Source organism: Anabrus simplex, chromosome 12 (assembly GCF_040414725.1).
Source record: "Anabrus simplex isolate iqAnaSimp1 chromosome 12, ASM4041472v1, whole genome shotgun sequence".
In the NCBI taxonomy this organism is placed as follows: Eukaryota; Metazoa; Arthropoda; class Insecta; order Orthoptera; family Tettigoniidae; genus Anabrus; species Anabrus simplex.
The window spans coordinates 50,417,357-50,432,984 of record NC_090276.1 but is presented as its reverse complement, the minus strand read 5'-3'; the positions used below and the strand labels follow the sequence as shown (position 1 = coordinate 50,432,984).

The 15,628-nt window shown below is 40.2% G+C and overlaps 1 long non-coding RNA gene across 1 annotated transcript in view; it reads right to left on the bottom strand.

The window, feature by feature from the left end:
• Positions 1 to 11,493, bottom strand: part of LOC136884517 (uncharacterized) — a 395,017-nt gene extending 383,524 nt beyond the window's left edge. The window contains exon 1 of the long non-coding RNA XR_010861373.2: positions 11,360 to 11,493. This is a non-coding gene — a long non-coding RNA (uncharacterized lncRNA). The remainder of the gene's footprint in view (positions 1 to 11,359) is intronic.
• Between the last annotated feature and the right edge of the window lie 4,135 nt (positions 11,494 to 15,628).

The window sequence follows — 15,628 nt, the reverse complement described above, 5'->3', positions numbered from 1 at the left end:
TGTCCCATTACCTCTTCGAAAACCATACCGTTGACGGCAATAACCTGCGACAGTATCGGAGCCTGAACAGTTGCGTAAGATATATCTTTAATCTGCGATATGGTTCTCGTATATCTCCTTATTATAAGGACTTGTCGTATCTTCGAGTGCACCAGAGCCGTGGACTTCACATGTTATCACTTCTGCACGAAATACTTTCCACTAATACTCCCAACTATCTTTCTTCATCTTTTTCCTCCCTCTCGTCCTATCATGACCACAATGCAAGATATGGCTCCTCTCCTAGAAAACCTATAAACCGCACTGCTGTTTACAACCGCTCCTTTACAATCCCTGCCATCGCAAGTTTAAAGTGGCTTGCCGGGAGCATTTGCCCACTTGCTGGATAACTGGTGAGTGAATAAGGGAATGAATGGATTACTGTAGTTATGTCATTCAAGTGTACTTTATTTTGTGAATTTTAATATTAAGGATTCTATTTTTATTAATACTAGTGGATCCACGCTGCTCCGGAGCATTCGTTATAAACAGGTCAGATAACTTGTCTTGACGTGCCTGTCTAGTTATATTCTTTTGCCTGCCCTTTTTCAATAGTTTTATGAACATTTAATACCGGTACATAATAACTTTTTCATTCGTTACATAGTTTATAACACTTCTCTCCATATAGTAACCACTGTGCTTCGACCATTCGGTCGTGCCGTGACTGACACCCACTTTTTCAAGTGTTTGTCCCTGAGCTTTATTACTGGTAATGGTCAGAATACAGAATTCTAGTCGACCTGACACCTTCCCGTTTGTGCGTAATGTTTTCTATTGGCAGCATGTAAGTTATTTGGAAAGTTCTGCCATCTGTTGAGTATATTTAGAAGCTGGGGAAGGTCAGAGAATCAAAGAGTATAAAGCACAGAATAATATTCTTCCATGATCAGAGGAAGTGTATACTCTCTGGCTTGACAGGTAGTAATCAAACATGGCTGGACGCAATGACAATACTAAGAATGAAAATCACGTATATCAGAATATCAATGAAAGTGTTAGTCGCTTAGCAACCCCCTAAGTACAAAATGTATTGCGGGCTAGCGTAAGCCTTCGCCTGCAATTACTGGAGTGATCATTTAATTTGATTTTATGATTACTTAAATTTGGCTGAACTCAAAAACCTATCAATGCCTCATGATTCATCGGCAGGTAATTTCGGAAAGAATAAAACAGAAATTCAACAAATCGGCCCAGTAGAACAAACGGACGGATTTGCCAAATTTGTTTTTAGTAAACTCGTTTAATATACAGATCATTACTATTGTTATTGCTATTAATATTATTTATATTATTGGTATTTGTAATTAGAAGCCACAATAAAGACGCTTTAATAATAATAATAATAATAATAATAATAATAATAATAATAATAATAATAATATATGTATGTATGTTTTTCTAATGGTTAAGTGTAAGAGAGGGCCTTGAGCCCTAACTTCATAACAAATAAAGGCATTTTATGCCTCTCCATCGTTCTTCTGCAATGTATCTGTCAACTTTCGATACATTCTTCCAACCAATACTTCAGGTTAATGGTCCTATAGAGCCTCCGTGGCTCAGACGGTAGCGCGTCGGCCTCTCACCGCTGGATACCGTGGTTCAAATCCCGGTCACTCCATGTGAGATTTGTACTGGACAACGCGGAGGCGGGACAGGTTTTTCTCCGGGTACCCCGGTTTTCCCCGTCATCTTTCATTCCAACCACACTCTCCATTCTCATTTCCTAGCATTTATCAGTCATTAATAAAATCACTTTGGGAGTGGCGACCCCATCGTACTAATAGGCTATATATGATTAATTCATTTCATTCCTGACCCGGTCAATGACTGGAAAACAGGTTGTAGGTTTTCATTTTCAATGGTCCTCGGATTTGTAGACCTTTTTCCATTTTCAGTCAACGGTATATTATGGGATCCCAATAGGAGGAATAAAGTTTTATGGGAGTGAATCGGCGTGTTTCTTGCTACTCCTTTCTGGTAAAGAGGGGTTTGTTCTAGAGGGAATCGGGAATAAAAATTACCGGTGAGGAAATTAAGAGTCACCTTGAGAAGATAAGTGCAAAATAGGGTTTCAAGGACAGCTGCATCAAAAGCAGTCTATGGACTGATAACCCAAACAGCGTGAATGTAAAACAGATTACATTTATCTCCTATACGACACCAAAGTTCGTCCTTGCAGAACAACGTAATCGTTCACCACTCAGACACCTGGCCTCCAAGAGATAGCCTATGCTATACAAACTGGTTAGACGTGATGGTTACAAATCGTAACACATAGCCGAAACAGGAATAGTTATCTGCAAGCAATGGTGCGCAAAAAAAGAACACTTTGTATTGTAAAATACGTGCGGATGTTATGTTAAGATCCACCAACTGCTGTATTTATATCCAGTGTTACCAACTCATCATCATACTCAGTCGCTAACTTCATGAAAAAAAAAATGTCGCTGGACAGTCGCTAAACGAAACGTTAAGGGAACCAGGAAGTGTGAAAAATGTAACTTCGGATGTTTAGTTACATACCTTAGAAAGTAAAAGAGGTATTTACTTGAATGTTCTTTTGATATATTCCGAATACATTTATCATCATTTGGGTATAATATGAAGCTTCTATGCTTAATATTTTGTGTCAGAAAGAACATAATTAAATATATTGTTAAAACTTCCCTTAAGTGAGGTGCCTTTTTCTGAGGAAATACTCAAACCTGACCCACGAAACATTGCATGCATAATATAACATATAAACCTTTTGTGAGCTTCTGAAGTACTGTCCTATTATTTACATATATTTGAAATAAGTGCACACGTTTCAAATTTCGGATTTATTGTGCATATTTTAACATGTTTTGCAAGCAGTCTTGAAGAAAATATAAAGTAATTAACGCCGTGAACTCTTTCGGCAGTGAAACGGTTCAAAGGGAACTGGCCCTTGTCAAGACACTTCCAATCATACCAACTAGAATCAATCAAGAAGTCAGAAGCACGTGGGTTGCGACTTTGATATTCGCTGGACATTACGGAGAACGTGAGGCGTGAGCTGGAAACCTCAGACATGTATTTAAACGAAATCCGGGCTACGACATCATGGTAGCTATAAAAAATATTTGGCTGATACCGATCATGTCGATCTACCAGAATGTTTCACGTAAAACACTATTGTCACTAGCACGCGCTGGACTGGCCTTGGGTTCAGAGGGTCCCGGGTTCGATTCCCGGCCGGGTTGGGGATTTTAACCTTCATTGGTTAATTCCAATGGGCCGGGGGCTGGGTGTTTGTGCTGTCCCCAACATCCCTGCAACTCACACACCACACATACGCTAACACTGCCCTCCACCACAATAACATGCAGTTACTTACACATGGCAGATGCCGCCCACCCTCATTGGAGGGTCTGCCTTACAAGGGCTGCACTCGGCTAGAAATAGCCACACGAAATAATTAATAATAACACGCGCCGGTGACAGTCTCATATGACAAAAGCATATTGTTTCGCCCGACTTGTTTTTTTGCAACTAATAAAACCTATAACCCTTGGGCACTAAATTTACTTGACCTTTTTGCGAAGTAATTAATTCCATGTTGTGCACTGCTCGATGACGCCAAGTAAAATAACTGAGTAAAGATCAGTGTTATATTTGGAGAATTTGGTCTGTGGTAAGGCAATAGTTCCTGTTAACTATGTACGGGATAACCCATTCTAAAAGTGGGTGGACAAACATGCGTTCAAGGCCAGCGTGAGTCACCGCGCACCTCATCCCTCCTGTGATCATCGCAGGCACCTGCTGTCCGTAGCCATGAATTTTGAGACTCATTAGAATGTTAATTTAGCTTGTAGTCCTGAGTTTTGATACTATTACTACTAATTTTAACTCGTGAATTTTGAGACGTAACCAATAAAATACCCAAAAATGAAGTAGGAAGCTATTCGGTATCTGTTGGAGTACGTTCGTTCAGCATCTCTTTCTCGGAATCATGTATTCTAAACCTGCTACTTATGTGTCTTGAAATCCTGTGTTCGGAAATCGACACAGATAACATGTACCTTGTTAAAAGCGACGCCTCGATTTAAAAATTCTCAAAATGTAACCAATATATAACCTTATATCACTAAAGTGAGTAAAATATGACCTAAGCTATAAAAATGACAGAAATATACATTATTTTATATGCAACATAAAACTGCTTTAAACGGGGTCAGGCACCCCACAGTTATTTTTCAATTTCGGCAATGAAATGTGACTTTTCCTTAACACTCGAACCTTACTGATTACAACTTAAAATATCGTTTACTCAATAAAATCGGGAAGTCCTGTTTGGTTATTATCTTCCGAAATCTTGCTGCAACGGTCACGTGTCAGAAGCGACCGTGCCGGATGCGACCAGGCCATTATCGTGCCGCTAGCGACCGAGTGGTTAAGCATCGTGCCGTATGGGACCCATCAATCACTTACAATTGATCTACATTTTAGGGCTGTCACCAAGTGGCAGATTGCTTATCAGTTGCTAACTTAGTATTTTCTAAAATACAGGTCTGACGCCATGGTTAGCCGGTTCGAGTGACTGATCCTGATGATCCCCAAGAGCTGTACTTATAGATCAGTTACCTGTGAAACAAATAATCAAAATCAAATAATCTTTGTAACCGAACTTGTGTTATTCTAGTATTCAGTTGAAAATCACCTGATTGCACATTACCCCCAAATTTTTAGGATTTTATCCTTAAAATATCTCTTGCGTTATGCCTATTTATGACCCATCTATGTTTTCTTTGGGGGAAGGAATACCTCGGTTTATGGCATTCCAAATTATACATTACAATGACATATTTCAATGAGTTCTTGAATTGGGTTTAGATATTACGTGTGTGAAGTACTGTATGTTTTATTTAAACCTTCGTAAAAAAATGAACTCATTATTATTTGTGAGCCTTTCATGCAATCGTTCGAATTGTTCTCCGTAAAGAGCTGTCTAGGTTGTATTTCCCGAAGACTACTAATTCGGGGCACGGTCGCATCTGGTACGACACCTCTGAGTGTTACCGCCCTCGTGTTATCACGTCATCAGGGTACTCCCTGATCCAATAGCCAACCAACTGAAACTGTCGGCTATATTTTAGATTTGTAATAGTGAAGTATTCATGTATAGAGGATATGCGAGATATTGCTGCCGTTATCGCGAGACGAGTGTCAGTTATATCAGTGGTTAATTTCGGAACTTAAAAGCAGACATCCATGTGCTGTACAACCAATATAAGCATGCAACTATGCTGCAAAAAAGTGATGAAATATGCATTTAAGTATGCGTTTATTTTTATGTTATTAAACACTTGTATGAAATGCAAACGTAACATTCCTTTACTAGACTTAAGCGATTCACCCGACACCAATACATAAAATCGTGATCATGAATAAGGACTGAATGTAAAACAAGAAATTACAGCTGCGGCTAAACCACTAGTACAAACACTGCGTGCAGAGTTTGTGAAACATATCCAGCTATCAGTATTCACAGTTAAAACAATATGCACACGTCTCCTAGATAAGACACCATGTCTTAATTAATACACGTGATAACTCAATTACTAAGGCTATAAAGAAACCGTGTAAAAAAAAAAAACACAAATGTGAAGAAACACTCAAATAGTCCGAGGGAGGAAAAGAAGGCATAGTGAGCACATGAAGCAGTACTGGAGGAAGAAGAAGGAACAACAACGGATGAAGCAGTGAAAATGTTGCGTGTTCCTTAGGAGACACTAACGGAGAAAGAATAATAGTAATAATTCGATTAACTCGCAGTTCCTATCAAAGAAATTCTGTAAGAACCCAGTTCCCGAACGGAAGTACATTTACATCAGTCCGGTTTTTTTTTTTGCTAGCTGTTTTACGTCGCACTGACACAGATAGGTCTTACGGCGACGATGGGACAGGAAAGGTCTAGGAGTAGGAAGGAAACGGCCGTGGCCTTAATTAATGTACAACCCCAGCATTTTCCTGGTGTGAAAATGGGAAACCACGGAAAACCATTTTCAGGGCTGCCGACAGTGGGGTTCGAACCTATTATCTCCCGAATACTGGACACTGGCCGCACTTAAGCGACTGCAGCTATCGAGCTCGGTAGTCCGTTTTCTGACAAACTTTGCAGTATGGGAGTGAAAACTGGGTACTCAGGATATACCGTATTTACGCGAATAATCCCCGCACCCTAACTTTATGAAGGCTGATTTTGAAAAAAAAAATGCCAAAATTGACTCAAATAAAACGCGCACCCCAATTTCGTGCCTCAATTTTTTAAAAAATATATGCGGATATTATTCGTGTCAATACGGTATTTGTGAGTTGGAAGTAACCGATATTAAAGTACTGAGAATGGTTGCTAGTACTACCAGGTGGGAACAATAGTACGGGGATAATCGGAATGAGATAAAGGTTAAGTAATGAATGAACTCGATGGATGAAGTACACATAAACCGGCTTCAGCGAAGGGGTCATGTGAGGCGAATGGAGGAGGATAGGTTACCAAGGAGTATAATGAACACGACCGGGGAGGGTAAGAGAAGTGATGGTTACTCTCGGTTTTTAACGATTTGAAAACGAGAAGTGCGGAACTAAAAGAAATTTGTTAAAACAACAGGCGTACCTTCAAGTGACGATTCTGTAAGTAAGTTCTCCAGTCTAAAACCGTAAAAGTGTCCGGCTACATGGCTAAATGGTTAGCGTGCTAGCCTTTGGTCACAGGGGTCCCGGGTTCGATTCCCGGCAGGCTCGGGATTTTTAACCATAATTGGTTAATTCCTCTGGCCCGGGGACTGGGTGTATGTGTCGTCTTCATCATCATTTCACCTTCATCACGGCGCGCAGGTCGCCTACGGATGTCAAATCAAAAGCCCTGCACCTGGCGAGCCGAACTTGTCCTCGGACACATTTCACCGTAAAAGTAGTTAGTGGGACGTAAAGTCAAGGTCAAAATCATCTCCGTACAGGCCATGAAGGCCCATGGAGGAGTGGAAAGTAAAGGCTTCCACTATCCGTAACCTCGGCACTTGAGGTACAGTGGTTAGCTCTACGCCCGACCGCCTTTGCCACCAGGAATTAACCTGGTACTCATTTTTGGTGTAGGCTGAGTGAACCTCGGAGCCATGTGCACCTCCGGAAGTGGAAATCTCGTTTCTTAAATTTTCCGACTTCCTGACAGGGATACGAAACCACGTCCTTCCGGGCGAACCTCGGCCAGTCCAATAACATTAATTACAATCGAACACTAATTTTAACACCTATAACGATATAACATGCCAGTGAAAAGAACGCGCTATTACACTTTGTCGGACTAGCAAGGATGGAGGACATACAACTGAAACACTTCATCATTACGATCATTTCTGACTTTCAAGTCTTAAAGGCTTTCAACAGAATTTAAACATGTATATTTCTAAATTTCAAAACAATTTTCATCAATTAATGAAATAAATAAAAAATACTGCCATATTATACAATCTGATGATGTTCTTTCAGGGCTAAAACATGTCATTTGTATTATTTACGATCAGGCCTGCTAAGGACCACGCATCAACTTCAAATCATCCTTCCTTGTTTCTTCTTCCGTTCTTTGCAGTATCCTTCATCATTGCACTACGATTTATTCTTCTCTCCCGTATTTCCTCCAAAACATCATTGTCGTAGTTAGCTCATACACCAGTCTCGGAGAGGTGAATTTCGACGAACGTAGGGCACTCATTAAAAATGTTGCTTTTAACTTCTCCACATCCTTTAAGTTCTTACTGACAGGTGTCCGGCTCCATGGCTAAATGGTTAGCGTGCTGGCCTTTGGTCACAGGGGTCCCGGGTTCGATTCCCGGGAATTTTAACCATAATTGGTTAATTTCGCTGGCATGGGAGCTGGGTGTGTGTGTCGTCTTCATCATAATTTCATCCTCATCACGAAGCGCAAGTCGCCTACGGGAGACAAATCAAATTCACCGACAGGTGCTGCCAGATACTGGAGATGCCGTTCAGACCACTTTGGACCGGGTTTACTCCATTGTTCCTTCCATTCTTAAAAACTCATTTTTATTTATTTCGAAATCTCTCTTGACCTCTGGTATCCACCTTGTTGATAAATTTTTCTCCCAAAGGTACTTTAATATATGTTTTGTCAATAAACAATCTATAGGTATGTCCAAAAACATACCAATCCCCTGTTTCTTATTATTCCTAATATATTTTCTATGTCCTGGTAAATTTCCTTACCACTTCTTAAACATCTCAAGCACGCATTTTTATTTCGAAACAAAATACATTTTTTATTCGCTGAATCTTCAAAACAATATTGCAAGTCCATTTTCTTCTTAAAATTGTAAATACCTCTTTTGAGGCATCTGCATGTTTTTGAGAAAATTCTGTTAATATACCCTAAGCACGATAAAACTAGTAGTATCAAAAGAAAATATATTTTCACCGATTACATTATTTATTTAAGAGTAACTTAGAAGAAAGCAAAAACGGTTCGAAAGTAGACCACAATGTATCAGGCTTCTATCTCTCGGAACAGACGGAATAAATGAAGTACGGAGTCAGTATTTTGCATGCATAACAAAAGGGCAGTATTAAATAACAAGAATAAAACATATTAGGGACCTTATATGAAGTCTGTGCGCAGGAGTTTTTTAAATTCCATTGTTCTGTTGTTTTCATTTCAAATATTCGTCTTTCTAGTACTTCAACTTTATGTAAACTATAGTTCATGTTATTTTTTTTCTTTAACAGTGTGTTTTAACAGGTATGTTGTATGTGTTATAATAATGAAATATTACATCGGAAATGCAGTCTTATAAGGAGGAGATGAATACTGTTACTTGGGTAATAAAATAATTAACGATGGCAGAAGTAAGGAGGGCATAAAAAATGCAGATTAGCATAAGAAAAGAAATTTGCTCACTTCGAACACTGATATAGAAATCAGAAAAATGTATTTGAAGAATTTCGTCTGAAGCGGGACACTGTATGGAAGTACAACATGGACGACAACTAGCTCAGAAAGAAAGAGAATAGAAGCTTTTGAAATGTGGCGTTACAGAAGAATGCTAAAGGTGAGATGGATAAATCGAATCACGAATGAAGAGATAGTGAATCGAACTGGTGAGAGGAGATCGTTGTGGCAAAATTTGAGCAGAAAAGATAGAATGATAGCACACATCATAAGACACCCAGGACTTGTGCAGTTGGTTTCTTAGGTGTAGGCGTTAACAACGGTAGAGGTAGACCAAGGTATGAATATGACGAGCAGATTAGAGCAGATGTAGGATGTGGGAGCTACGTAGAAATGAAAATATTAGCAAATGATAGGGTGACATGGAAAGCTGCATCAATACAGTATATGGGCTGATGACCCAAATAACAACAACAACATGTTGTTTAAACTTGTATTACGTTTAGTAAATATACAGAGGCTTGCTGAAGCTGTATGTATTAAAGAAATCTCTTACACGATAACATAAATATTCATAGGAAATTGCGTATCTTAAAAAAAAAAAAAAACCAGTTCACTTCTGAGATACACTGAGTAAATGATATCCACTTCGCCTCTGTGGTGTTGTGGTTAGCGTGATTAGCTGCCACCCCTGGAGGTCCGGGTTCGATTCCCGGCTCTGCCGCGAAATTTGAAAAGCGGTACGAGGGCTGGAACGGAGTCCACTCAGCCTCGGGAGGTCAACTGAGTAGAGGTGGGTTCGATTCCCACCTCAGCCATCCTGGAAGTGGTTTTCCGTGGTTTCCCACTTAAGGCCACGGCCGCTTCCTTCCCTCTTCCTTCCTGCCGGGCTGAGTGGCTCAGACGGTTAAGGCGCTGGCTTTCTAACCCCAACTTGGCAGGTTCGATCCTGGCTCAGTCCGGTGGTATTTGAAGGTGCTCAAATACGACAGCCCCGTGTCGGTAGATTTACTGGCACGTAAAAGAACTCCTGCGGGACTAAATTCCGGCACCTCGGCGTCTCCGTAGACCTTAAAAAGTAGTTAGTGGGACGTAAAAGAGTAACATTATTATTATTCCCTCTTCCTTGTCTATCCCTTCCAATCTTCCCATCCCCCTACAAGACCCCTGTTCAGCATAGCAGGTGAGACAGCCTGGGCAAGGTACTGGTCATTTTCCCAGTTGTATCCCCCGACCAAGAGTCTGAAGCTCCAGGACACTGCCCTTGAGGTGGTACAGGTGGGATCCCTCGCTGAGTCCGAGGGAAAAACCGACCCTGGTGGGTAAGCAGATGATGAATGAATGAAATTCGACTGAAAGGGAGATGTAATAGATTAGTTTTGGAAGAACATCTAGTTTTTTTGTTTTTAAACTGGAGGTTATATTATAGACATTCCAAAATTCGAAGATACCGGTATATTAAAGGTGTCTACAGATTATAACTACTAGCACTTCGGTTTCAGAACTGACCTCCTGCTGGTGTGTGTGTACTTTAAGGGTTATCCCCATTTAGATTTCATCATAAAGGTGATAAAGTGCTTATTACTTAGAGTTACCAGGTTGAAAGTTTTTCCCGTATTCTTACATTTTATACTGTTAATTTAGCCTTACGTTTTTTTATTTCCTCGTACAGCACTTCCCTTTTTAAATATTTGGCGCTGGTTTATATCAGAACCCCCTTAATATAACAAATAATGCACATTGTTTTGATTATTATCTTTGTTATTTTCGCCTCAGTTATGCAAGTTTGGACTGCGGCAATGAATTGATGTGTATATTCGCAGATTCAGAAACCTTCGTATGGCAAAATGAAGGCAGAAAAGTTGCTGAAAAACATGCTAGCATCTAAAAGAGTCAGCGGTTTTGTTAATTTTCTGAAATCCCTTGAAAGTATCACGGGGATTGATGTTACCTACAATTGTAAACAAAACTGCACTGAACTTTTTAACCTACGAAATAAGTGAAATCAGTTTCAAAATACCAAAGTCTTACGCAACAATAGCGTTCAAGACATAAATGTGTGCGAGTTTTCATCGAAAATGGCATTTGATAAAATTTATGAAGCCACGAGTTATTTAAAAGTATGTCCATGAAAAAATATTCCTTTTTTATTTAAAAAAGTGGCAACACTACTGCCACAGCTTTAAGAGTCACAGAAAACAGAAAGAAATATGACAGCTAACAGATCAAAAGAGATGTAACGTGTCTGTTATTTTAGACCGGTTTAAGAATTAAATGACTAGAATACACACCTCTTGAATGAGGAAAAAGAGGGAGAAAGGGGCTAGCTATGTAACATACAGGCTAAAATCGATGCTAACAGACAATCGGTGAGAGGCTAGACTCATTACTTACAATGCAGGGTTGGTAGATGCAGCTGGACACAGTAGAGTTAAGACAGGTGGAAGGCTCAATGGTAAACAAGAGCTTGCACCAGCACAAGAAACACAAGACACACTCACAGAACTCGGTACGAACGTTACACTCCACACCGGTGGCCAAAGCTAAACTGAGATCTTTCCCGCGCATGCCCATTGCCTAACACTACTACTGTAGCGCTTCCCCCTCCCCACCTCACCAGGTTCCTAGCCCAGCCATTTGAAAGGGTCGACAGCGCCAGTGAATGCTTCGGGCGACGACTGTGGGGGAAGGGCACACAGGAACACCGGGAAGGAATGGATTCAAATCCCGTATAGTAGGGCCGAGAAGAAATGATGAATATTAGGGAAGCAATCTCCTAAATTAGCGTCACTGCTGATGTCGTGATGTTTGTTTGGGTCATCAGACCGTAGACTGGTTTGATGCAGCTGTCCATGCCATCCTGTCCTCTACTAACATTCTCATTTCTACATTACTACATACTCTTATGTCCGACTCCTTGGCTGAATGGTCGACTCAGAGGGTCCCGGGTTCGAATCCCGATCGGGACGGGAAATTTAATCGCGTTTGATTATTTTTAAGTAGCTTTACGTTGCATCGACACAGATAGGTCATATGGTGACGATGGCACAGGGAAAGGCTAGAAGTAAAAGAGAGACATTGACAGACACAAAATCTAAGGTTAAATTCATGGGGGAAATCTCAGACCCTTTTCCGATCAAAACAGAAGTAAGACAGGGAGATGGGCTCTCTCCACTACTCTTCAACTGCGTCCTTGAAAAGGTAATACAGGAATGGCGCAAACAGAAGTCTGTCCTCAAGATTGAGCAACCAATCACTCTTGGTAGGGGCAAATTAGCAGTAGACTGCCTGGCATTTGCGGACGATCTGGCAATCTTAACTCGTGACGTTTCAATAGCCATAAACCAGATCGAACTCCTGAAAGAAACAGCGGAAAAAGTCGGTCCCCAAATATCGTTTGAAAAAACTGAATACATGACCTGCAGCAAAGAAGCCCCTAAATTCATGGAGACAAAATATGGCAAAATAAAACGGGTCCAGCAATTCAAATATCTCGGTGAAATAATTCAGGAGAATGGAATGGAAACAAAAGCCAATGAAGTTAGATGCCAAAAAATGGAAACTGCGTATAGACTCACCCAAAATATCTATAACAAAAAGTGTCTGTCCAAGCATGCAAAACTAAGACACTGTAATACAGTTATAAAACCAGAATGCCTCTATGGATCAGAGACACTAATTTTGAACAGGAAAACTGATCTAGAAAATATTCAGAAAAAGGAACGCAAGATCGTTAGAAAAATGTTAGGCCCAAAACTCGTAGATGAACAGTACCGCCTTAGAGGGAAACAGGAAATCAAACAATTTTCTAACATTCACAGCGACATCAGAAAACGCAGATTAAGATTCTTTGGACATATAAAAAGGATGAACCCAGATAGACTTACCAAGCAAATAGTTGAATTTTATGAAAACCGAAGTAAAGCCAAAACAGACACAATAAAATGGATTGGCGAAATTAAAACAGATCTCAAACTGGCAGGAATTCCACCTGAAAACATCCAAAGCCGGGTTATCTTCAGAACCAAAGTTCATAAGTGGCAAGTTGACCACGAGGAAAAACCAAAGAAGAAGACCGGAACAACATGGTCTCAAGAGAGAAAAGAAGCACACAGCAAACGAATGAAGGAAGTGTGGGCACAAAGAAAGGCAAATGCCTGTCTCTAAGTACTTTGCGTAGTCCTAATGGGCTCATTCGCAATATATATAATAATACACACATACAAACCTTCGGGCTGAATACCCAACATACATATACACATTACCAATATAGACCGTTATTGCTTTCAGCGTTCAGTCTGCAAGCCTCTGTGAATTTACTGAACGTCACCACAATCCTCTATTTGCAACTAGTGCTGTGGCCTCATTTAGTTATATACCTCTTATCTTTAAATACTTAGAAATTGAATCTAAACATCGTCGTCTTGGTCTACCTCTACTTCTCTTACCCTCCAGAACAGAGTCCATTATTCTCCTAGGTAACCTATCCTCATCCATTCGCCTCACATGACCCCACCACCGAAGCCGGTTTATGCGTACAGCTTCATCCATCGAGTTCATTCCTAAATTAGCCTTTATCTCCTCATTCCGAGTACCCTCCTGCCATTGTTCCCACCTGTTTGTACCAGCAATCATTCTCGCTACTTTCATGTCTGTTAATTCTAACTTATTAATAAGATATCCCAAGTCCACACAGCTTTCGCTCCCGTAAAGCAAATTTGGTCTGAAAACAGACCGATGTAAAGATAGTTTCGTCTGGGAGCTGACTTCCTTCTTACAGAATACTACTGATCGCAACTGCGAGCTCACTGCATTAGCTTTACTACACCTAGATTCAATCTCACTTACTATATTACCATCCTGGGAGAACACACAACCTAAATACTTAAAATTATCTACCTGTTCCAGCTTTGTATCACCAATCTGACATTCAGTTCTGTTGAATTTCTCACCTACTGACATCAATTTAGTCTTCGAAAGGCTAATTTTCATACCATACTCATTGCACTTATTTTCATGTTCCAAGATATTAGACTGCAGGCTTTCGGCACAGTCTGCCATTAAGACCAAGTTGTCAGCATAGGCCAGAAGGCTCACTACATTTCCACCTAATCGAATCCCTTCCTGCCACTTCATACCTCTCAGTAGATGATCCATGTAAACGGCGAACAGCAGAGGTGAATATTATTATATTACCATAATAATAATAATAATAATAATAATAATAATAATAATAATAATAATAATGGTAATGTTACTGTCTTTACGTCCCACAAACTACTTTTTTGTTTTCGGAGACATAGAGGTGCCGGAATTTCGTCCCGCAGGAGTTCTTTTACGTGCCAGTAAGTCAACCGACACGAGGCTCACGCATTTGAGCACCTTCAAATACTACCGGACTGAGCCAGGATCGAACCTGCCAACTCGTGGTCAGAAGGGCAGCGCCTCAACCGTCTGAGCCGTGGCCTTAATTAAGGTACAACCCCAGCATTTGCCTGGTGTGAAAACGGGAAACCACGTAAAACTATCTTCAGGGATGGGGTTCGAACACACTATCTCCCGAATACTAGACACTGGCCGCTCTTAAGCGACCACAGGTATCGAGTCCCAACACTTTCTTCTTCATATTCAGACAACACACCACAGAAACACCCAATAGTGATTACTAGAGCCCGGATTTCCATGCATATTCATGCTTTGGCCGTTTTACGAGAAAGTGCATGTATATTTTGAAGACTTTGGATTTAATAGCGAATATTTGGACGTTTATATTACATAATATGACTTTTCTTCTGACTTTGGCGCATATATATTATTAACTTGCATGATAGTGCCTTTTATGAATGTTGGTTTGTTATACAGTACATCCGTTATTGAGAGACTGATAGAATGTATTCGTGGCATCGTATCTGACAACCAAAAATAGTTCATAAGGTAGAGACCCTATAGACCAATCATGTCGTCTCAAAACTTACGAATTCCAGGAAAAGGATTAGTAAGAACAGGTTTCTCTACCTGGGCCAGTCTCAAAACTTACGAGCAGAGCCAGTTCTTCTTTGAATAGATAAATGTCCACCCTATTACTGATGGGATAATGGAATACTTTTAATAACCGAATAACTTTCATCCGAATATTTAAATAATCGAATGAGTTTCAAATATCATTCAGTTATATCGCAGAGAATAATCGGATGCGACATGAGTAATTTTTTTCGGTTTAAGTGTGTTAGATAGACAATCTATTGAAATAAGCGAATAGATGAACTCTTACGAAAAATAGAAATGCGCCTTTTTTTTCAAATTAATCTCCAAGTGTTGAAACTAAATGAGTGAATTAACTTTCTTGATCTTTAATATCTCTAAATAAAACTCCTTATTCAAGTAAATGCCGCCTTCTGGCTGCATAATGGAACTAAGCCCCAGTACTACCAATTGACAGTTTCTTTTAACTAGCAGCGGATAATATACCTACTTTAATTTTACGTCGTGCGGCTGCATGCATAAATTGTTAGCATACTGGCATTTGGTCCAAGGGGCCCACGGGGTCCCGGGTTCGATTTCCGGTCGGGTCGGAGATTTTAACTCTCATTAGTTAACTTAATTCCTATGGCTCGGGTACTGGGTGTTCGTGCCGTCTTCAACATTAGACTTCATCTTAAGTCG